Source organism: Mesoplodon bidens (assembly GCF_964165515.1).
Source record: "Mesoplodon bidens genome assembly, chromosome: 6".
Classification (NCBI taxonomy): domain Eukaryota; kingdom Metazoa; phylum Chordata; class Mammalia; order Artiodactyla; family Ziphiidae; genus Mesoplodon; species Mesoplodon bidens.
Genome location: NC_138162.1, coordinates 51858796 through 51883783, shown reverse-complemented (window position 1 = coordinate 51883783; position 24988 = coordinate 51858796). Strand labels below are relative to the sequence as shown.

Sequence of the window (24988 nt, the reverse complement as noted above, 5' to 3'; positions counted from 1 at the left end):
TGCTTGGTATGAACAGGACAGGAAGGTGTGTGTGTGTGTGTGTGTGTTCATAGGTGGGGAGGAATCTCATGGAGAAGTAGTTTTTCAAACCCTCATTGGTTGAGATACCACATATACAGGCAGCACTTGTGCACAGAGATCCAGGCAGGTGACCAGGATGCTGTGAAGTGAATCTCTCATTTGGGCACATAATTCCACTCCTGCGGGATGTGTGAAGCTGACTTGAGAACATCAGTGCCATTGCCCATCACGGACCTCTAGTTCATGTCTAGGCAACAGCTGCTGCTTCTTCAAAAGAAATCCAGGCTCAGCTGAATTCCAATCTCAGAATAATACATGACACTTTCCACTCCCAACTCAGAATTCAAGGGGAAGATGAGCTGCTCCAGGATCCCTAAGATTCATTTCCCAGGGTCACTATTCCCTTTTCTGCAGCCTCCTACACCTAGAAGGGAGGCCTGGCTTCAATCAGAATAGTCTCCCCTCCCCCAAGAGTGCTTTGGAAACAAGCTCTCCAAGTTCATTACAAGCTCAGAGAGGTGGAGGGGAATGGGCAGGGACACTTGGATTTTTCTTGCAGAATCCCATGCCTGTGTAGGCAAGACAGAATTTGCAAGCACACACTGGATTATCCTAGGTGCCAATTTCAGCAGAGGAGCATCCAAGTTTGCCACAAGCAAGGGCAGATTGAGTGCTACATGCTTCCCTACAAGCACATCTGGGCATTCCAGGGCAAGGAGAGCAGAAAGCCTTCAAGGTTTGACTCCTTGCCCATCTGGAAGAGTGGGTAGGGCAAGGAGTGGTGGAGTTCAAGGTCACTTGATGCAGCCCTGAGACATTGCTGCTTCCTTTTTTTTTTTTTTTCCCTAGATCCAAAGCTAAGCCTCTTTGGTACAATCCACAGACTTCATGTTCCACAAAAGAAGAAACTTCAGTAACTGATAAGGCACCAACGTGCCAGCATCCCAAAAGAGCGCCTGGTTATCTCCTAGGTAAAAGAAAACGCCAGTAAGAGTGAACACCTCACCTGCCAGACAATTTCTAGGTGGCCAACGTCAGACATTCCCTCAGAGTGACTGATTTGAAGAGAGATGTCTACACAGACAAGCATGACCTTTTCACAGGCAGCTGCCTTTCTGTCCCAGCTCCTCAAATGGTGCCTTAATGTCAGTCTAGGAGTCATGTCTTCCATAATTAGGTGTGTAAAAGTCACTAATAGGGACCTCCCTGGTTGCGCAGTGGTTAAGAATCCGCCTGCCAATGCAGGGGACCTGGGTTTGAGCCCTGGTCCGGGAAGATCCCACAAGCTGCAGAGCAACTAAGCCCATGTGCCGCAACTACTGAGCCTGCGCTCTAGAGCCCGCACGCCACAACTACTGAGCCCACGTGCTGCAACTACTGAAACCTGCGCTTCACAGGGCAGGAGTCCATGCTCCACCACGAGAAGTCACCGTAATGAGAAGCCTGCGCAACACAACAAAGAGTAGCCCCCACTAGCCACAACTAGAGAAAGGCCGTGTGCAGCAACGAAGACCCAACGCAGCCAAAAAAAAAGTCGCTAATAAAATCTCAGGTTTTCTAACTAACTTGAGAGATGAATTTAATCCATTTGTTGGCTCTTATCCCTCTACCCTCAAGTTCAAATGCACAAAAGGAATGCAGAGTACAATAAAGATTCTGTTCATATTTTTTGCCTTGTCTTTGATCTAGTTGGGAATCTGTGTTCCAACACTGGGTGGGAAATGGATGCCACTGGAATTTCAATCTACCTGTCCAAACTTATTTCCCGTCATGCCTTTCAGGAACACTCACAGAGGTTGCCCTACCCACTCTTCTGCTTCATTGGTTCAGTCTTTGCCCTCCCTCCTGGGGTCAGGCTCTCCAGCGGGCTTTCCAACCTAGCCCACCTGGCCCCATGTGGCCTAATAAGGTGGTTATTAATCTGTGAGCGTGACTACCTAGCCTTAGCCCAGCCCACCGTTTCTGGCTCCACAGAGTTGTACCCCAACCCACCTCCAGTTTAGTAGCTCCATGTCACACTTTAGGTAAAATCCATCCTTTAATAGCAGCCACTGCAAACTGAATGTTTGGTCTCTATCCTTCTTAACGGCTATCTATGCATTCAGCAGCTATTTATTGAGGGGGCCATAGAGTAGGCACTGTGAAAGGAGACATCGTGATGGAAAAACAGTGACCTTGTGATCAAGGAGCTCATGATCCAGTAGGTCTGTGCCTCTCACTCTTTGATGTGCACAGGAGCCACCTGGGGATACTGTGAAAATGAAGATTCTGTTATAGCAATTTGATATGGGATGGGGTCTGAGATTCTGCATTTTTAACGATTTCCCACGTGATCCCAAAGCAAATCATACTTGGAATACAAGGTAACAGGAAAGTGAATGGGCAGGCAGAGGGGGTGCCCACATGGATACCTCTAACTTGGTCAGTGATATTGCAGCTGAGACTCAGAGGATGAATAGGAGTTGGCCCAAAATAGATGGGCTTGGTCTGTTTGAGGAAATGAGGGGTGGCAGAGGCAAAAGATAAAGTAAAAATGTCCAGTTTCCATTCACTGCAGTCCCGAAGGCTGAACAGAAGGAAGTGTTTCAAGATGATTTATCGATATGACTTACTGTCAGGGGAGATGCAACCTATCAGAGGTGATGGTTTCGGGGCATGTCTAAAATGACTGGGTCGCAGGCTCCAGGGCTCCCGGCCCTGCCAAAGATTCCTGTGCCCCAATATTGCCACATATGTAGCATACTCAAGGGCACCATGTGTGCTGGGGCAATGGGCATAGCAGGGTAGATAAAGGACTGGCTGGGCTGACTTTGGCACTGAGTCAAATCCTGGAAGCTTTGCCAAGCTCTGAGGAAGGATAGAAAGTCTCAAGAATGTCTCTGGCTAGGTTTCCCATCACCTGGTAGAACAGGGACTGTACTCAGATATAATTAAATTAAGGAAAATAAACATGACATTCCATGGATACTCCATTCACACCGAAGTTTGTGATTCACACACACTTCAGAAGTTTAAGGAATTCAAAATGGTTTAATCTGTAGGTGACACCATAAGCCGTTAGGAGACACTCTGGCTTTAGGTTCACACTACGGATGCCAGGGCACAAAGGGAAAGGCCCAGAGTAACACTCTGAGTGCTTCTCACCAGCCCTAGGAACACCTCTGCTACACTCCCTTCAATTAACAGGTCTTGGTTGAGTTTACAACTTCAGAACAATGTTCTAAAATGAACCACTTGGAAAGCCCAGTTCGACACAGAGGTCAACACACCAATGAACTGCAGAGGCCCTCAATGAGATGTGAGATCTTTGAAAATACCCTCAAGGGAGGAGGTGGTATACGCAGAATGACCAGCAGTCATTCTGGTCACTGCAGACATCAGCTGAAACCTGGCCTCTGAAGTCATTGGAGAGGCAAATAAGGGGGGAAAACTCTTCTGTAATATTCTAAGCCCACTCAGAGCAATTCAGAATGGGAAACAGTTAAGAGAACAATATATCTTAAAACAATGAAAATAAACAGAAAAAAATACTCTTGGGAGCCAGAACGTGATTCATTTTCTCAGTTTGCAGTGGCAGTTTGTTAAGGGCAGAAGAAGGCTGGCTCTGGAGAGTTAGGACTCTGGGAAAAGCAGCACTCAGATGGATGTGTTGTCTGTTTCATGGATTCAAGCTTAAGCCAGCTCACCAGTGTTGCCCCTTTGCTGCAACAGAATTCCCTGCGGGGCCCCAAGAGTGCCACTTGCCTTGTAGGAGCTCTGCAGAGCTGTTCCTTAAACTACCCCACCTGATCAACCTTTCTGGATGTAGCGAGACATCCCTACTTACTCCCTGACTAGGTACTCTCACCATCCTCATCTTCAGCCAGGCACACCTTCTCAGGGTAGATGGCGAGGCTTGGAGAACGTGTTGAGACCACAGACCATGAAGGGCTGGATCAGAGCCCCCCGGCCTCTTCCTTCCTTCTCAAGCAGCCTCTCTTGGTCTGTGCTCCTTCCTGCCTCCCAAACAACAAGAAGGAAAGCAGGCCCTAGGGGAAATTATAGGCGGCAAGTGTTTACGGAGCATTTCAAACTGTGTTTCTTGAAGCTTTAAGGTTCCACTTCATGAGTGAAAGAAGCTACTTCATCTTGGAGGAGTGGGGGTGAGACTCTGAGCCTTTCACCCACCACGGCAGCCAACGCAGATCCAATTTTACTCATCTTATTTAAGGTTCAAGGCCTTTTGTTGGTTGGTTGGTTGATTGGTTGGTTGGTTTGAAAAATATAAAAAGGCTTGAAACCAAGAAAATGGTGTGTCTGTATCAATAACATCACACCATATTTTTTGTAGTTACAACAACTAAAGGGTTGAAGTCAAGACAAAAGCAAAGTGGCTCCAAGGTGGAATTCAAAGGAGATGGAAAATATCTACAAGAGGTCATCACTAAATACAAAAGCTCATTGGGCCAATGATTTTGCCTATGAAATGAGGGGTTTTGTGGTAGCTGTTCTTAAGTATTTTGTGTGAAAGTAGGCATGATGACTCCTGGTTCCTGCCACGATAATGTTAACTTTCTGAACCCCTCCCCACTTCAGAACAGTAACCACATGGGTTCTGTCCCACAGCTTGTCAAGCTGCCGTCCTACCTGCCAGAAAAAAAAATTTCCCAGTCAAAGATCAGATTTCACCTGAGACTCTTAGGCCCCAAGAATTTGGCCACTGCTAATTCAGCAGCCATTTCTTCAATAGGTTCCTCCACTTGAAAATGGCTGGGATTTTGTACATGGCTAGCAAAACTGACTTCTGGGATAAGGGGAAAATTCAACTTTTTTTTTTTAAAGGGAGAAATTTTCATTTTTTAAGATGATTTTTCCACCCCGGAAAGGATATTCTCTATATTCCCAAAGGAGGAGATGCTGGATCACCCAACAATGAGAAAATAAACAAACAAGTGCCAGGAATCACATCCAAAGAATCAAAAGTTAAACAAACAACATGATTTTCCTCACTTTACTAGAGATTTGTGGTTTTATTTCAGTTGTGAAATCGAACTCCTGATCTCCTTAGAGATCTACGTGATTTAAACACCATATTTGAAGAGATCCCAGAAAGAACATGGAGACAGGGAAGGGGACAGATTAATCCTCCTGGCTGCTTCTTCCCCAGGCTTCAGAGAATTCAGAGGGAGTCCAACCCTGTAAAGAGGACAGTACTTTCTAGAAAGACAAGACTTCCCTTGGGAAGGAAAACTTGACCTCAAGAGGCAACAAACAGGAGCTGAGAGAACATGAGGGCTAGTGATGTAAATCTGCCTTGCACACCAAAGTGCAACACCAATGACTGACCCACACAGCCCCTGGGCCTCTCCTCCCCACTCTCATCTTCTCTCAGGCCCCCTTCTAGTCTGCTTTTAAAGTGGTGACATTGGTGGCGGTGACTGGGGGAGCTGTGAAGCTGGGAATGTAGTGATTTTGAAATGCAAAACTCTTGAGGCAGCCCCAGAGGAAGAGAAAGAACATTCTTTTCCAAATGACACCAAGCAGCCTGAAGTCAATTTATTTGCTTGGAAAAGGTCAGTAAAGTCAGGCTTTTCCCATTAAAAACTGTACACAACCGATCAACATGAGAGATAAACACAGTTCCATGTGCCAAGAGACCCAAAACATGCACAAAATTCTCCCAAACTCTCTAGGGTACCAGGCTTATGTGTCACACACACACAGAAGAGATGAGTTGAGTCATTGGGCATCACAGTGCAGGGCAGTTTAAAAGCGAGCTAAATCAATTTTTTAGGACTGGAATAAATGAGCCCTAGACTGGAAAGGAAAGGTAACATTAGGAACAGTCCAACATCCTTTGGGTAATGTGCTTCACAAAAGCAAAAGACATCAGGCAATCAGCTGCCATTTTCAGAAAAAATAATGCTGGGACTTGCACAGCTAAGAGAGAGATTAATTAAGGGAGGAAGGCAGTCTATTCATAAAAACTGGTCCCAGAAGAAAGCAGTGGAACCAAGCTTTTACTCCCAGTCATTTCTGTAAAACTTATTTTGATCGACCAGCCAGATAGGAGCTCTCCTTCTTTTGCAATTCTATAAGATTTCTTTCTTTCTGTGAACTGAATTTCTTCCCCTATAAGGCAGAGGGAGTCATAATTGCCTAACAGGATTGTTGCCTCATGATGTACTAGAATAACCTGTACACCGAAGAGTTCTATTTAGTATTGTCATATTGGTAAAGCTTTTATTTTTAATTTTCACTTTGAGGTGGTTAAGTTCAAGGGCAGGGAGCACTTGGGGCAGTTCCGTCTGTGCCCTGCAATGCCTCACCCGGGCCTGGCCCATCGTAGGCATTCAACGCCTCTTTTGAAATGAACTGAATCCCAGCCAGGGTTGCACACCCCTGACCCTTGTCACGCCCTCAGAGCAGGCACTGTCATTGGCAATCCTTTTCCATAATCGAATGTCAGCACTTGAGAGGACCCTGGAAGTCGTCTAGTTTCATCCCTTTCTACCTAACAATATTGAGAAAAATGCAGGGTTCCCAACTTTTAAGTAAGGGTGGGATTCAATTCTAAGCTATGCATTAACTGTTGTCCCTGGAGGATAACCTTCCTCCGCCCTCTCGACTTTATACTCTTTTGTGCAGGAAACAGGGGTATCTCCAATTAAGGCTTCAAGGAGATGAGGGAGGAAAAGGACAAAGGAAGCTAGTTTCCAACCTGTGTCCAAAACGCAAAAAAAATTCCCGATTATACCGAATGCTCAATTCATCTGGGAGACAGAGGATGATGCTAGGGAACAGGACCAGGGACATCCTTTTCTCTTCTCTGAGAATATTATCTTTCCTTTAAGAAAAATCAACATTTTCCTTTCCTTTCGGAATTTTTTTTCTAAGTCACATTTGCTCTACAGACATAGAAAACAAAGTGACAGTTACCAAAGGGTTTGGGATTAACATATATACACTACTATATATAAAATAGATAAACAATAAGGACCTACTGTATAGCACAGGGAACTACACTGAATATTTTGTAATAACCTATAAGGGAAAAGAATCTGAAAAAGAGAGATATATATATATGTATAACTGAATCACTTTGCTGTACACCTGAAACTAACACAGCATTGTAAATCAACTACACTTCAATAAAAAAATAAATAAAATTTTTTTAAAAATCAGATTTGCTGATTTTTCAACCAGGCTTCTCCAAAATTTTAAATCAGAAATGGTTCCAGTCCCTCTCTCCCCTCTTTTCTAGCTCTAAATGCATTTTCCACCCACGTCTATGCCATCGCTGTGCCCCTCACCTGTCTTGAGCGGCAAGATGATTTTAAACTGAGAGGCAGCCACACATCTGGACACATAGCGGTGAAATCTCTGTCAGCTGTTCAGTGGGAATGGGGGTGCAAAGCCCACTGACTGTCACAGAAATCAGAGATGCGAAAAGTCTCTCAGAAAAACCAACCTTATGCCTTCTGCCTTAAAAAAAAGAGAATCATTCCTCTTACTTCATCATACAGCCAAGGATACCAAAAAAAGCCTGCAAAGCCCCATCTCCACCCTTCCAGTTAATCAAGTCTGAAAAAATTCCTGGAAGCAGAACAACTAAGGGAGGTTGCACTATGAATTGTCAAGGGCTTTAGAATTCCTGTGATTTACAGGAGAGAATGAAGCTGTTTTGTGCATGTTGAAGGTGCATGGGATTCTTAATTTATGGTTTAGGAGTTGCAGGCTGTACTGCAGCAGTAAACCTACTACGCTACTGAATCACTGCCAAAGGTGACCTTTAATGGAGCCTCCAGAGGTCAAGCAGTCTTTTCTCTGGCAGTCAAAGAGTTCTTGGCTTCCCAAGGCTCTTTTCTTGAACACAAAAGAAAACCACTTGAATGCGCATAAACTAATTCAGGCCATTTGATGGAAGGAAACAAGGGCAGGAAATGTCGTCCAGCATCACGAGGGAACGGCAATGGGGGAACGGCAATGGAACTGGCAAGTCAAGGCCCATAGTATTCTTTCTTTTTTAAATAAATTTATTTATTTACTTTTGGCTGCGTTGGGTTTTCGTTGCTGCGCGCGGGCTTCCTCTAGTTGCAGCGAGTGGGGGCTACTCTTCGTTGAGGTGCGGTGGCTTCTCTTGTTGCAGAGCACTGGCTCTAGGCGCACGGGCTTCAGTAGTTGCGGCACGTGGGCTCAGTAGTTGTGGCTCATGGGCTCTAGGAGAGCAGGCGCAGTAGTTGTGGCGCACGGGCTTAGTTGCTCCGCGGCATGAGGGATCTTCCCAGACCAGGGCTCAAACCCATGTCCCCTGCATTGGCAGGCGGATTCTTAACCACCGCGCCACCAGGGAAGCCCAAGACCCATAGGATTGATCCACCCTCTCTGAAGACACATGGTAGCTTCCCGTCTGTTCGCTCCTTCTCCTTCTGTAGACGGATGATGAAATAAAAATTCCTATTCTATGGCAAGTCAAGGAAAATGTAAAACATAAAAAAATTTCTCTGCCCTTTGGCCTCCTCTCTCCCCTCTACTGTGCCATGTGTATCTGCATTATGCATCGACCAGACCTCCCCACTGGCAGAAATACCTGCTCAGCCATAAAGAACAACATTCTCCTAGCACCACCAAGATAACTCCTTAGGAGGTAACCTTTCGTAATCTAGTAAGAAGCCACGATGACCCAAGACTCACTACTTGCTTTGTATACATAGATCTGGATTGTGCAAACTATCTGTGTCATTTAATGCACAGCACTCTCTCTCAAAAACCTGTATAGCTAACTGTGCTTTGACTTCTAACAGGCAGAACAGTTCTCGGGGCTTTCTGAGAAGCTGTTCCTGGGTTATAATCCCCAATTGGGCTCCAATACAATTTTCTATTTCTTTCTTAGATCGACTGATTAAATTTTTGTCGACACCGACCTTTTCTGCTTTAGGAACTAGGAATCATGGGAGCTGGCTGGGCTCCGTGTGCCCGGATGCAGATCAGAATGTCTGTGGGAGGACAATGCTGCCTTACAAGTGTTTCTGACTTCCCTGGACTGTGGCCTGCGCCTCTCACTACGTTGATCTACGAAGTGCTTGTCTTTTCTGTGCTCAACTCAGCCTTTCAACACCCTACTCTCTGCAGCATTCTCTTCCCTTTGATCCTGTGACACCACTCTCTCCATATTTCCCTCCTAACGCTGACTTCTCCCCAAACTCCTTTATCAACATGCCCCGCCACTGAGTGTGATGTCCCTCAGGGCACTGTCCTAGACCTTTGCTCTTTAGACTTTAGACTCCCCGCCCTAAGTGATCTCAGCCACACCTACAGCTTCAGTGCCCTTTACCTGCTTCACCTCTTTCCTAAGTTCCAGACCTGTACATCCAACTTGTCCGGTCCATATTCCCACTTGGATGTCTCAGAGGCACCTCAGAATCAACTCAGCCAAACTTCCCAGCCCCTCAAAACTCCTCGTCCAACATTCTCAACTCAGAAAATGGCTCTACTTAGCTGTTCAAGCCAGAAACCTAGGAGTTACCCTCTATTGCTCCTGTTCCCTGATTTGCCTCCATATCTTCCATCACCTATTCTCCCTCCTAAACCTCTCAAATCCATATAACCTCACACTTGCGTTTAAGCTCTCACCATCTCTTATCTGGACCACTGCAATGAGCTCCAGGCCCGTTTCTCTACATCCATTCTGCCCCTCCCTCGTTCACTACTTTGAACTTTTGAGTCTTACCACGTCACTCAGCTGACTTCAGAGGCTTCCTCCATCAGTAAAATGAAGTCCAGAGTTCTTCTCAGGACCTCCAGGATTTCTTGCATGGTCTCCAAGACCCCACTACCTATGTGAAGTCATCACGTGTCACTCTTGCCTCACTCACTGGGCAGCCCTCACATCTCCCTTCTTTCAGTTCTTCAGAGATACCAGGCTTTTCTCACCTCAGAGCCTTTGCACGTGTTGCTCTCTCCTTCTGCCCACACCGCCTCCCTACCCTGCCCTTTCCGCCTTGCTGAGTCCCACTCACCCTTCCAGTCCCATCTTAAATGCCCCCTCCCTCTAACAGCTCCCCCTGTTAGAGATGTTGTATGCGTGTTCGAGAGTATTTGTATGCCTTTGTATTTTGTATATTTGGCACACTGCATTTCCCTCTGCCAAACTTTCACACTTGTAATGATTAATTTCACTCATTCATTCATCAACTTACACAGAGTCCCTGCTTGTGCACTGTTGTAGGCACTGGGGTTGCAGCACAGAATGGCAGAGATTCCTGCACTCAGGGAGCTTCCATCCTTTGTAATATTTCCCTCCACTATGTGATTTTTAGTTCCTCGAGGAGGAGGTCATGCTTGCTTTGCTGGCCGCTACATTCCAGTGTTTTAGCACACTAGCACATTTTCATGTGAATATTCAGTAGACATTAGCCAACTGTCTGATTGGCTTACTGAAGATACTACTGGGCACACAGTAAACAAATACATGTTGAATTAGACAAGTTCATTCAAGCAATCATGTCCACAGAAAAAGGTAATATTTCAGATTTATCATGATGGTTTTCATTGTATCATTTGATTTTTAGTAAGAAATTATTGGTTCTCTTATTCCTGTTAACCAACATAAATGAATAAGACAAATTATTTCAGAATGAAAATAAAGTTAAGAAAAGCTAGGATGATGGCTGGAGTCCAGTGGGCAGGGTAAATGGTGCAAGACGAGGTGGCCAGAAGCCTGCTCACAAAGCGGGCAGCAGGGCAAGGCAATGATTTAGGACTTTTTTGTGGTTTCAGTGGGGAGATATCGGTGTTTCTAAAGCAGACAATAAACATGATCTGATTTATGGTTTTTAAGAAAATGACCCTCTGCTATGTGAAAAATAGGCCAAATAGTTTTGGCCCTCTTGGCATTAAGACCTCTTAGAAGACCAAAGACCACTATAGGAAAAAATAAAATTGTTTTGCTGTTCAAAAATCTGACTTCATTTGGGGTTATTACATAATTAAAAAGGTATATGTTGACTGTAGTCCTTTTTGGTGAGTTTCAAGTCCTCACCTCCAGCAAGGGGACAAGTCTCTCATTTTACTGGACATTAGCCAGTTAAGGGGCCATAACTCTTACCAAGTCTGTTTATTTATTAACATGAGATTTATTTACTAATCATTGATGAATATGATCTGTTTGATGGACACTTAAAAGAAAAAATACCAGTAGGCTCATTTCTGATAAACATCTCCCTTCAACAGCTACAAAGTATGTAACATTGTCACCAGAGCCTTCCTTCTGAAATTCACCGATGCATCTGACATTTGTCACACTCATTATTTATGAGCAGTCATCTATGCAACAGAAGTGAGAGTCATCCTTAGGGACACATCTGCCAGTCTTATATTTGAAACCGCTTCTCTCCAAGGAAAAAAGATTTCTGTTTTCTTATGTCATTAAAAAAAATGTATTGAGGTATTTTTAGTCTGGAGCCTTCTTAAAGCGTGGGATAATGACTTTGCTAAATCCTACTGGAAATAAAAACACATCTAGAAGCTATGGAAGAACAGAAGTCACAAGGCTGTTTCTTAAATTAAGGAGATGGCCTGCTGGACCAGATGAACAGGGGCCTCCTGATAAGATGAAAGATATGCCAGATGAATTCTCCTTTTCTTATTTAGTTGCAACACCATTAAGACATTGTAATGCAAGTCAGTTTACCTTTTAGAAGCCACATCCATAGACAGCAGTTAGCAGTAACCGTATACATAGCCAAGAGCACTGAAAATTCTTTTAAGGAAGGCGCTGCACCAACTCTTAGCCCCTCAGCCTTTTGACGCCGCTTCAGCTTGGGCAAAGGAGCAGACCGTTAAACTGAGAAAACACCTAAGCAGTAAGCAGGGCATTAGCGGCTAGAAGGGAATGGGATTCAAAGCCCTGTTCCTGCTGGAGTCTGGGAGCCCTCACTTGCTCCCTGCTAAAAGCCTCCCAGCCGGAGGCTGCAGCTGCAGAACTTCTGCTGCCAAGTTGGTGGGAGGAGGCCCTCTTCAGTGGCAGGAGGTTGAGGACCACTGATAGGCCCACGGAGACGAGGCAGGTGCTTGAGGCAAACTCAGGAGGAGGTAACCCAGGGAGCCCTGGCAGATGGCAGGGTGCTGGGGCAAGAGGGGGGACTGGAAGAGGAATTAGGGGCTGGCAAATGATCTGCATGGATGGGGCTAGGATCAAACAGTGGGGACCCTGTTCCTGGTCTGAACACCAGAAGTAAGACTCTAATATGGCACAACTGGGTGACAAGGTGGGACACCAGTTTACAAAGATTGGGATACCAGGTAGAGCCCTAGGCAAGAATCCACTTCCCAGTCTTGGAATTTGGGGTATGGGGTTGGCCCAATAAATAATACTGGGAGAGTCCATCTTGCCACTAAAACCTGTGAAGAAGGTCAGAGCCTCTGGTGGGTCCGAGCCTGTGGATGGGGTTAAATGCTCCAGCTGTGGGAACACAGCACCCTGAGGGGTGTGGAGGGGCCCCCAAGGGGCAGGCAGACCAGTCTTTGTATCGCACCCCTTAATACAGTACTTGGAATAGGCAGATGCTTAATAAACAGTTATTGAATTATAACCCCGAACTTAGTTCTGAAACGTAGCTTTTTCAAGAAACTCATCCTTATGGATCTATTTACTGGGTCATTAAAAAGGTTCACTTTGATAACACCCCCTTTTCAAACTGTCCTGGAAAAGGTGACACTGTTTTATCTGAAAAACTTGAGCCCCACATTTGGCCGTATTTCTCGTGAGCCGACAGTGCCCCATGGGCCCTCCTCAAAGGCCAGCTGCTGGGGAGCACGGCAAGGAAGAGGTGAAATGTACACCTGTGGCACCTGAAACAACACTGAGCCCAGTCGACCCTGTGAGTCATCACAGACTGATAAGGGCAGCCGGATTCCATGACTATTTTAAGAGTCAACATGTTTTACAGCTCAAAAAATTTCATGGGCCCCAAAGTGTCAACTGTGTGAGGGACGGCAGAGAAACCATGGCTGAAAAGTCCACCCCTGCAGCAAGTCCAGAAACCTGCCTCTGACCCTGCCTGTCGAGGGCTCAGGGCCTCCAGGGTCCTAATTTCTGAGAGCCTCAACCACTTACTGGTATGTGCACCTTCTCATATGGGAGAAAAAACATAGTAACTACTCTGCGGAAATACAGTATTGACAATATCGTTAGTAATCATGTTAGCTGATATTTATCAAACGTTTTCGACATGCCGAACCCCATGTATTATTAAGTCCTCACAGCAACCTTATGACCTAGGTCTCGTGGTGTTACAGGAGAGAAATAGGGTTAACAGACCAAGGAGTAGAAAGGGAAGGCAGTGAAGGGGGTCAGAGGGACTGCACACTGGACTGAAAGGTAAAAGTTGAAGACAATTACATTGCTCTGCTCATTTCCTCAACGTGGAACCATACGGCATTATAGGTAGCTAGCAGGCATACCCTCATATTCTTTTATTTTTTCCTTCTTTTCTTCCTAACCAGTGAGATTTTCACCTTGGGCGCGTGCGCACACACACACACACACACACACAAAAATATCAGTCCTCACTACTACCATTTATTACAAGGGACACTGTGAAACCCTCAATGCAATCTTAATTTGTGTTCATTCAACCAAAATCATCAAATGCCTACTAGGTGCAAAGGACTGGCCTCCTCATTGCTTTATCTACAACAGTCTTTGAATATATTTCTGTCTTTGTGTTTATGCAAAGACATGCATGCACATGCCTAGAATGTGATATCTCAGAGGTCCCTGGTGTAGGGAAAAAACACAGTGGAGTCAGAAAGACTTGCTACAAGTCTTTATAAGCTATATGACCTGGGCCTCTCTGAGACTCAGTTTCCTCCTTTGGAAAAGAGGTAAAAAACACCTTTCTAAAGTGGTTGTAATGCACCTAACATATTATAGATACTCAGTAAATGGTAGTAACCCAGGTTCTCAAAGGATTGTATGCATCCCTGGGGGGTCCTTTCACAGGTACACAAAGTCCTCCCCTTCCCAACTACGTATGTGTGCAAAGCTGGACTTGAACCATAGATTGAAATGCAGAAGCAGATATGAGAGCCCAATTGTTTCCTATGAACTCAGACTTTAAAGAGATTTGCAGGGACTTCCCTGGCAGCACAGTGGTTAAGAATCCACCTGCCAGTGCAGGGGACACGGGTTCGAGCCCTGGTCTGGGAAGACCCCACGTGCCGCGGAGCAACTAAGCCCATATGCCACAACCACTGAGCCCACGTGCCACAGCTACTGAAGCCCACGTGCCTAGAGCCTGTGCTCCGCAACAAGAGAAGCCACCATGATGAGAAGCTCTCGCACCGCAACGAAGAGCAGTCCCCGCTCACCACAACTAGAGAAAGCCCGCACGCAGCAACGAAGGCCCAACACAGACAAAAAAACAAATTAATTTTAAAAATAAATAAAGAGATTTGCAAAAAGTAAAACAATGCCACTCTTCTTACTCATTTTTTGTTTGTTTTGGGAAACAGCTATTTCTCATTAAAATGTTATTTATGTTAATATGTGGTGCATTTATCATTTTTTAATGAATTAATAAATAAATATTTTAAAACTTCCCTAGTTTTAATTTCTAATATGATAACAATTGATAGCTGTAACCCACATAAAACAAAAGATCTTTAGGATTTTCAATAATTTTCAAGAGTATGAAGGAGTTCAAAGACCAAAAAAATGTGAGGCCACTATTCTACATCTATCTTACTTAAATCTTACAGCATCCCAATTCCCTTTCCCAACGTTGTCTTTACAGAACTCATCACTACCTAAAATTATTTCATACGTTTATTTGTTATTTATCTGTTTTCTCCATATGCCAGTCATTCACTTATTTGCTCTCAGATCCATTCCCTACATAGGTTTCCCAGGCCCCTTTACCCCAGCAGGAGACTGGAGGAGGGAAGCAGACACCCAGGTATTTCTCCCATGGTCCTCCTTGGCCTCCAGCGGCGCTGCATCTTCTCCTTGGTTCCAATTCTGCTGAACAGGCCGTGCTCCCAGCTCCTGCGGCACAGCCCCAGCCCCAGATGCTAGTCATCCCCTCCCCTCACTTGGTCTGTCCAATCCTAGGGAGTAGGAACTTGCAGCTCTTGTGATTACACTGGTACCTCACCATCCCATTTTGACATTTCAGCTCTCCCCACACTTTGGGGAAAGGAACTTACCTCAGTTTCTTCATTTGAAAATAGGGAAAACGATAATGTCGACTGGGGCTGCTTTGAGGATTAGAAATAAAATACACACAGGGAATTCCCTCAGAGTCCAGTGGTTAGGAATCGGTACTTTCACTTCCAGGGCCCAGATTCAGTCCCTGGTCGGGGAACTAAGATCCCACAAGCTGCACAGTGCGGCAAAAAAAAAAAAAAAAAAAAAACAACCTCATAAAGGACCTCACATGCTGTTGGGCCCAGAATAGGCAACAAATGTTAGCTAATGCTATTATTATGACTGTACTTTAAACTTTGGAATTACTGCCTGACATAAAATATGGAATCTATTGACTTCAGTGAGGTATTCAAGCCTTGATTATTAACTGGCATTCTAATGGATGTGAAAGATTATTCTTTTTCCAAGATAACTACTGTAATTATGACATGATCAATAGCTTTTCTCAATTTTTATTCCAGTTGGAAAAGAAATTTACAGCGAATACCGCAGGAAAAATTCCCCTATGTCATTAAGCATTACAAACTGCAATAAATCAGTGGTCTTCCCTTTTTATATCACCATGAAAAGTAATAAAAGCCCAAATGTATTCAGCACTTAATTCTCTACCAGGAACTCACTAAGAGCCCTGTGTGCATTATGACACTTAATTCTCATAACCTTACAAAGTGGGTGTAATTATTAATACGCCTACTTTCCACATGAGGAGACAGGCTCAGAGAGGGTCAGGGCTTCCCAAAGTCCCAAAGCCATGAGAGGAACAGATTTGAACCCAGGCTGATGATGAAATCTTACCTGTATACTATTTTTATTTTTATTATTGTTATTATTATTATTTTTTATTTATTTATTTTTTTTTGCGGTACGCAGGCCTCTCAGTGTTGTGGCCTCTCCCGTTGCGAAGCACAGGCTCCGGATCCGCAGGCTCAGCGGCCATGGCTCACGGGCCCAGCCGCTCCGCGGCATGTGGGATCTTCCCAGACCGGAGCACGAATCCGTGTCCCCTGCATCAGCAGACGGACTCTCAACCACTGCGCCACCAGGGAAGCCCTGTATACTATTTTTAGAAAACAAAATAAAGCCATCATAACACAATCCATGTGTTATGACAGTTACTGCTCACAGGGACTTTGGTACATATCATTAACATATTTGCTCACATTTCTCTTCAAAGACACAGAAAGACAGATGCCCTCAGCTGTAGGCTTCCCCCCACCCCCCACTTTGGGATGGTGAAATATGAATGGTTTATCGGAAGGCTGAAACAGGTAAATCCCCAATGTTCAACAACTTTCTTCCCTCTGTTCCTGGAGGCCATGGTAGGATTCCCTGGCTGGGCCAGGCAACCAAGAAATGTTGAAGGAAGTCACCCACGAGTAATTCTTGGTGGTCCTGAGATGTTGAGGTTCCATTGTACTGCCACACTAGGCATTAGGGCTCTCTCACTTCAGCTGGCCCAGAAGCCAGGCAGGAGCCAGTTGTTGCTGGCAGAATCCCGGGGGTGACAGCAGAATGAACGCTTGACTATCAGCTGGAGATTCTCCCTTAATTCATCACTGCTCTCCAGTCCTAGGATCCTGGGCCAGACAATTCCATAGAAACACTGAAAACCTATGGCCTAATTTGAAGAATGTTTCCTTTCCCTGAGAGAGAACTAACAACTCCAGTTTGTCTCTCCATGAAGACAAACATTTTAACTTCCAAAGGCCTGCTCTAAAGATCAATTAGACATATCACTAAGGAGGTATTCACACACACTAAAAGGATTCTTTGCCAAGCTTTCTTTAAAATTCTCTCTGAAAAATGAAAATATCAGCCAAATGACAGAAATTCAACTGCCTCACAATTTTCAGGAATTTTCTGTTCTGTAATATGAACTATACAGCATGAGTCAATCAATTTACACTTACATAGTAGTAATCAGTTCACCATGTGTCTACTTGATGCAGAGCGTTATGCTGGGTGCTGCACCCTGTAGCAGAAACAAGAAGGTGGGATTGGCTTTGTGCAGGCCTCCTATGCTATTCATGTGAACGTCTTCTCAAGTTCCATCAGGGACCCACCTGGTTCCAGCCGTCAAGGCCAAGCTAAACATCCCATGAATGTTTACTATTTCTTCTAAAGGTTCCATAAGATATAGCAGAAGATGAAGGGAATGTGGATCGACTCCACAGCCAAATACTTGAAAGAAGTATGGATTTTCATCCTACCTTCTCTCCTTTCTTACCTTAATTCACCTGCCAAGTCTAATTCATCACACTGATACCATGTGATATTGAGGGGATAACATCGAAAGCATACCTAGTCTATGTCTTAACACTGTGCTAAGTATTTTAAATGTAGCATGAGCATGTTATTTAATTATATCAACAGTCCTATGAAGTAGATCCTTTTCTATGCATTTTACAGATGAGGAAACAGGCCCAGAGAGTGAAAATTTTCTACTAAAAGTTGATAACTGGGATTCAAACTCAGGTCTAACAGAGACTAATGCTTTTGTTCCTTTTTACCAACACCCCACCTTCCCAAACTGGCTCATCTTCCCACAGCATCCATTTCACCAGAAGACTTAAGAGAAAGACATGATTACATGAAGGAAAACATGGATAGAATTATCATTTAGAATATGAATTTTGCATGAGTTTTTTTAAGATGAAACACCAAAAAGTTCTTATATGCAGAGGTCTTAACAGATACTACATGTCCTGAAACCTACAAAGGTCTTTTAAAAGAAAAGCTTGAGGGGCTTCCCTGGTGGCGCAGTGGTTGAGAGTCCGCCTGCCGATGCAGGGGACATGGGTTCGTGCCCTGGACCGGGAAGATCCCACATGCCGCGGAGCGGCTGGTCCCGTGAGCCATGGCCGCTGGGCCTGCGCGTCCAGAGCCTGTGCTCCGCAACGGGAGAGGCCACAACAGTGAGAGGCCCGCGTAATGCAAAAAAAAATAAAAGAAAAGCTTGAGACTCACTCTCCACACAAGGAGATCTAGGGCAGGACAAAAACTCAACCTCTCTTCCAAATGACACTGTTTAAGGGTACCTTCTCTATCTAGAGGGGAGGCAGAGACTGGTGGGGAGGGCAGAGAGAGAAGACCTCTGGTGTCAGGGCCCTGCTGATACGCCCTACTCAGATAAACAAAAAACCTGTGCTTTTTAAAAGTCAGCTGGCACGTCAGTGATAATCCAGCATGCTCTTGGGGATCTCATCCTCACTTCAAGTGGCTTATGCAACTGCTCCTTCCAACTCCATGTCTGTTCCGGGCAAGAGTTCTGGTTAACTCATTTTTCTCCATCCCACTGCATTTCCGGATGCATTTCCACAACCCCTAAGGCTTAGGTGCTGACTCGGCTTGCCTATCCACGCAGCACTGACCTCCACAAGGCAGCCTTCGTTGACTAAGGTAGGGCACCCATGTCCACAAGCACCAACCGAGAGAAAGCAGCATATACCCCCCAACCCCCATTACAGCCTTTATTTTTCATCTCTGTTTTCCACTGAGTATCATATAGCCCAGTTCCCTTCCCAGCTGATGCTGAGATGGAACAACTTGTCATTTGAGATATGGCTCATTAAAATTACACAGCACGAGTAATGGAGACCTCAGTGCAGGTGGGGACAGCAGGTAACTAGCCTTAACTTACAGGGCAGTCTCTAGGCCCTCTGGGCTCCCCTCTCCACTCCTTTTCCCTGCTGCTTCTTAGCACACTGGTGGCCCTCACCATTTTCCAGAGGTATCTCTTGGGATTTGTTGAGTGGGGTCGTTATTTACCACTGTTCTTATTAACTCAGCCACCAAGTCACTGCAGTATTGGGTTAACAAGGTGGAAGTAGGGAACTGTGTCCCTCCACAAGACCATCAATTCGCCGGCAGCCAGCGGGGGTGAGGAAGAGTGGAGTCAGCTGTTTCTGCATGGTTTCCGTGAATAGACAACTGAATAAACTAGGGTAGCATCAGAATCTAGAGAAGGCAAGTTCCTACAGCGAGCAGAACTTGAAGAGTTGCCATCAGTAAGGACCCAGTACAATTTGCATCGGATGCACCGCCCTGTCTGTTTTCACATCCTTCCCTGTGAATGCTGGGTTTATCGTAGGACATTTCCTAAAGAGGATTTAACATGTGATGAAACAGGTAGGGGTAAATCAAGGGTAATGTTGATTCTGGGCCAAGAACATCACAGACACGAGATGTCGGAGTAGCTGAGAGCACAGCCTGTAGAGTTGGGCTACTTTGGGTCTGAACCCTAGCTCTGCCTGTGTGACCCTGGGCAAGTTACTTCATCCTTTTCATCTGCGAAATGGACCTCATAATGCCCGCCTTACGGGGTTATTTTACAGATTAAACGATATGATGCAGGTAAAGCGTGGAGGGTAGTATGTATTCAGAAAATTGGAGCTTTATTATGATGCCTTCCCAACGAGTAAATTCTTAGGGAGCCAGTTTATCAGATCCCAAAGGCAAAACATGTTTCCAGAGTCTTAGAAAAACTTGCCAGTTCAAAAGGCAATCTTGGAGGCTTCATTCCTGGGCACTGAGAACTCTTTCCCCATCCTCTTGAGAGGTCAAATCCAGGGCAGCTCACCCAGCACTGATTTTAATGAATGGCTTGTGCCAGATGTGACTAGTAAGCTAGTCTCCCCTCTTCCCCAGCTAACCTGCACCCAGTCTCTGCTGAGGTTTGCCGGACTGACACTGGACGTGGGCACATTCAGTACTCAGTCTTCTGAAAACCAAACAAAACAATCCTTCCTAGTAGCTTTCTGTCTAAAGGGTTAAGTGTTCATCCCTGACACCAGGAGTTGGTCTAGCTCCTAGAGAGACACTGAAATTTCCCAGAGTCTTGGAAGGTATTTATGACCCCCATCACAGAGCAATTCATCAACCATTTTTTAAAAATCATGCTGATTCTCTTACAATGTGTCTTGCTTTTTTCTGGGGATACCATTCAGAAATCATCTAGTGGGCTCCAAGAGTTTTGGTTGACAGTTAAGTAGAAACGCATGCAGAGAGAGAGGCAGCTGACACACATTTGTTTTTTAGCACCTCTTATAGGGGCTTATGGCTCTGGGCTGGGTGTTTTTACTCACACTGCCTCATTTAATCTTTACAACAGTCCTGTAAGATCAGAATCTTTACACAGAGAAATGCAAGCTCAGAGGTTATGTGTCTACCAATGTCACACAGCATCTTGTAATAGCAGAGCTAGTCTCTGTCTACAAGCCCAGTGCTAGTCCTACCACACTGTAAATATATTTTGTTGACATACATGCTGTCTTACCAGTGTTACATAGATTTACATAAAAATAAAAAACCAGGAGGGAGACAACAGAAAATAAAAAGTTAAAATTTAAAGGCTAATTATAAACTCAGTTCCCCAACATGCCATGTCTGAAAAGCTCATCCCTATGGACATTTTTATAGCCTTATGTTTCCTGCCACAATATTTTGAGAGAGGATGAAACTCAGCTGCAGTCTCATGGACACACTCCTCAGGCATTTCAGGGGTGATTTTTTAAAATAGGGGGCAGGGCTTCCCTGGTGGCACAGTGGTTAAGAATCCGCCTGCCAATGCAGGCGACAAGGGTTCAAGCCCTGGTCCGGGAAGATCCTACATGCTGCAGAGCAACTAAGCCCGTGCTCCACAACTACTGAGCCTGCACTCTAGAGCCCACGAGCCACAACTACTGAAGTCCACGCCCCTAGAGCCTGTGCTCCACAACAAGAGAAGCCACTGCAATGAGAAGCGTGCGTACCGCAACGAAGAGTAGCCCCCGCTCACCGCAACTAGAGAAAGCCCGCGTACAGCAATGAAGACCCAACACAGCCAAAAATAAATAAATAAATAAAGTTATTTTAAAAAAGAATCTTGTTTTTAAAAAAATAATAAAATAGGGACAAACAGAAACAAATAATCATTTCTTTAAAACTTATACCAAAATTCAGCCTTTCTGAATTTTTTCCCACCCTAGACAACCTCTTAAAACCATGATTGAGAAGTCTTTCACCATGTGATGGAAATTTGCAGAATAACGATTCATTCTGTAAATGGTAGTGGGTGACAAGGGCATAGATTTTTGGCCACTCTTGAGTTCAAACCCTGACTTCTAAATGACTGATTAGCTGTACAACCTTGGGAAACCCTTTGCTTGTTTAAATGTCAGCTTCCTAACTGGTAAAATGGCATATTTAATTCATTCAGTTATTATAAGCATTAAGAAAGATTAACAGTAGCAAGTATAGTGCCTGGCACTTAGCAAACTCACATGTGAGCTCCCTCCTGGCTTCTCTCCCTTCCTTTGCTTCCTTTCCTTGCTCTCCCCTTCCCTGACACCCATTTATTCTAAAACCATAGAGGTAGGTGAGATCATGTCATTATTTTTTAAATTCCTCCTGCTCAAAGACTTTTTAAAAACATGAGTTGGAGGAGTGCTAAGTTTTCCACTCCTTTTTTTCTGAGTGTCAGATCTGAGATTTAAGTCCTATTATATAACAGAAAAACAGGGAAACTGGGGGCTAGAACATAAAAATTATTGTAATTAGACAGGCAATGGAATTTTAAAAAGTGGGTGGCTGTGCTTTCTACTTTTCAAACGTTACCTCTAAAAGTGGCTAAAGAGATACAATCAAAGAGGAGGTGGCCCTTGCTTCTGAAGTTACTGCTGTCTTGGGAGCTTTTGCAGGAACATCTGTTGGCTTTTCAACAAGGGAAGCTGGGAAGGATCAAGGGAGACTGGAGGAGACTCTGGTTCACGAGGCAGCCACATCTGTTTGGTATTCTCCCAACTGAGAAGGCTCGACTTCTGAAATAGCCCGGGTATCCGAGTTAAACCAGAATCCAGAAACAGATGAAAGCTTTTCTTTCCTCCATGTCTCAATGGTAGAGATCAACAGCTGTTTATATCCTTTAATACCTAACTAAGGGTGAAGCCTTCACATCTGTCTGTATTTTCCGGTTCTAGTTCCTCGGATCACAGTGGAGAGGAGGGGAAGTTTCAAACCCTCCCAATTCCCAGGCCAGAAGACAGAAATATGACCAGGATTCAAAGCCATAATGTGAAGCAGAACTCCCAAATTTCTCATCCACCCAGGGTCTGCTGTTGGCTGGGAATTCCTCTTTTACTTTATCCTGACAGACGTCTTGATCATTTCCATGATAATGACTCATGGCAGCACCAAGATCAAAAAGAAGGAAAGTAGGCTGGAATCAGGGGGAGGAAGAAGAGGAGGAAATGAATTCTCATAGAGAAAGTGGCTCCTAAAAGATAAGTTCTTGCAAAGACAGCAACAGTATTGTCTGAGGACAAATAGCAGAGGTGAGAAGGATACTAATGAAGACCCTCAGGGTGATGGTGGATGGTGGTGGTTTTTACTGACCCCTAACATTTTAACCTTGGAAAAGTTAAACAGACATAATTAAACCCTGTGGAAGGCAAGGTACGGGAAATACCCAGGAATGGTGATAAAGAGATTCAGAGACATTTGTTTAACTTCACTTTGATCACCAGCACCACACACATGCTGGACCTTTATAAAGATTATTTTTCCATCCATCCATCCATCCATCCATCCATCCATCCAACAACTTATAAGGCACCAGGACTGGACTTAGTGCGGGGATATTCAAATGCATAAGACATATTCTATAACTTGAAGGGGCTTATATTCTAAAAGATGAGAGTCTTCACAGAGGAGATGGTATAAAGTTCTTTTTTTTTTTTTTTTTTGCGGTATGCAGGCCTCTCACTCTTGTGGCCTCTCCCGTTGCAGAGCACAGGCTCCGGACGCACAGGCTCAGCGGCCATGGCTCACGGGCCCAGCCGCTCCGTGGCATGTGGGATCCTCCCGGACCGGGGCACGAACCCGTGTCCCCTGCATCAGCAGGCGGACTCTCAACCACTGCGCCACCAGGGAAGCCCCTAAAGTTCATTTTTAAAAAAAAAAATTTTTGGTCACGCCACACAGCATGTGGGATCTTAGTTCCCCAACCAGGGATCAAACTCGCGCCTCCTGCATTGAAGCATGGAGGAGTCTTAACCACTGGACCACCAGGGAAGCCTGAGATGGTATAAAGGATGCATAAGAATTCACTAGAAGGGGATTCCAAAGGAGAGAATGACATGGTTAAAACCAGAGAGGTAAGAAACAAACTGTTCCTGGGGAGAATAAAAAGCATTCTGGGTGGTTACAATGAACAAGAGGGGTGGGAGGAGCTTACCAAAAGTACAGATTCTTAGGCCTCACCTAAGAGATTCTGATTTAGTTGTTGAGGGGGAGGACCAAGGAATCTGCATTTTGAGAAGAAGGTCCAAGTAATTCTGATACAAAGGACAGTTTGACAACTCTATATAGATGAACATTTCCCAAAAGATGCTAATAGTGTTCCATTAAAAAAAACAAAAAACAAAAGAAGGTACCAGGTTCAAATTAGGATACACTACTTACTAACGTATTCTTTTCTTGGAGATGTATAATGCACATTAGTATATTTAAAGTCCTGCAGTAAAGAAATCAATTTCACTCCGCATTTCCCAAACTTATTTTTCCATGGGAGAAAAAAAAAAATCACAGTGCACCTATTAAGAGCTCCCAAAACACTTTTGTACTGTGCGGCACAGATTGGGAAGAGCTGAAATAGAGGATTCTGATCAGGTGACTGTTCCCCAAGCACACTGAATGGCTAAGGAAACCATCTAGAAAAAGAAAGCAAAGTCATTTGCTCTGGGGGATCTGGCGGCAGCCAGTAATTTCCTCCAAGCAAAGTCTAAAATCACCTATGATGTTCTACTTTCCAGGGAGATGGCCAGAAGCTTCCTCCCTCTTAAGTAACACACCAGGCTCTGTGATGTTATTTCTGGTCAGCAGCTCTATGTGGTAACCACAACTGCCAGAGAGAACAGAAGTGCCCAGAGTTCAAAGCATCAAAGAAACAGAAGGGGAAGGGCAGCAAGGAGGGATCCTTGCCCACATTTATTTACCTTTACTGCTGTTGTATGTTCTGCACAGTCATTGGCAGTTGCTTGTAATGCTTTTGGAAAAGACAAATTCCCCCCAGATCCAAAAGGAAGCCTCTGACAGTCAATGAAAGTGCAAAAAAGACATGAACCTAGGAAACTGCTACTCCTCCAAGGCACCAATTATACAGCCAGGGGAGTTTCTGAAACCTGCCTTCTTCCTCCTATGCTGGTGAGCCAACCAAGGCGGGTTGTGCTGCCATACCCCCCACTTCCTGCCCTAACAAGGGACAGCAGAGAGAAAGTATGTGAGAAAACTGGACAAGTCAAGGCAACACGAGGATTCTGAGCAGATTGGTTTGTGTGCTGAATATTTCAAGATGGACATACTGCCCTAATCAATTTATATACATTTTTTTTTCTGGTATAAACATAATTACTTCCATACACCCCACTTCAACTTTCCATATGCCACATGGGGACACACATGCCCCATCTAAAGGTGATTTTAGCAATGTGTTTCAAACGTTTTTTTTTTTTAATACTCCAACTGTCTCAGAGCTTTTCAATAATATTTTCCAGCAGCATAAGTGTTTTTTCAACCATTCCACAAATAGTTCCCGAGTGCCTAAAAGGTTCCAGGGCACCAAGCTAGGTATCACAGGTACAACAGTGGAAAGAAGAGAATGCTCATCTTTACTGAACCTAAGGCCCTAAAAACTGAATTCTGAATTCAACCTGCCAGGCATGCAGATTCAATAATCAGCAGCATAAAGAAATATAAGAGATAGGAAAGGTCTGGTCTCTCCCCTTGAAGAGTTTTATGGCT

The 24988-nt window shown here is 44.6% G+C and overlaps 1 protein-coding gene across 1 annotated transcript in view; it reads right to left on the bottom strand.

The window, feature by feature from the left end:
- LOC308618580 (MOB kinase activator 3B-like) overlaps positions 1-24988 on the bottom strand; it is a gene marked incomplete at its 3' end in the record, with an annotated part of 111605 nt that overhangs the window by 85399 nt on the left and 1218 nt on the right.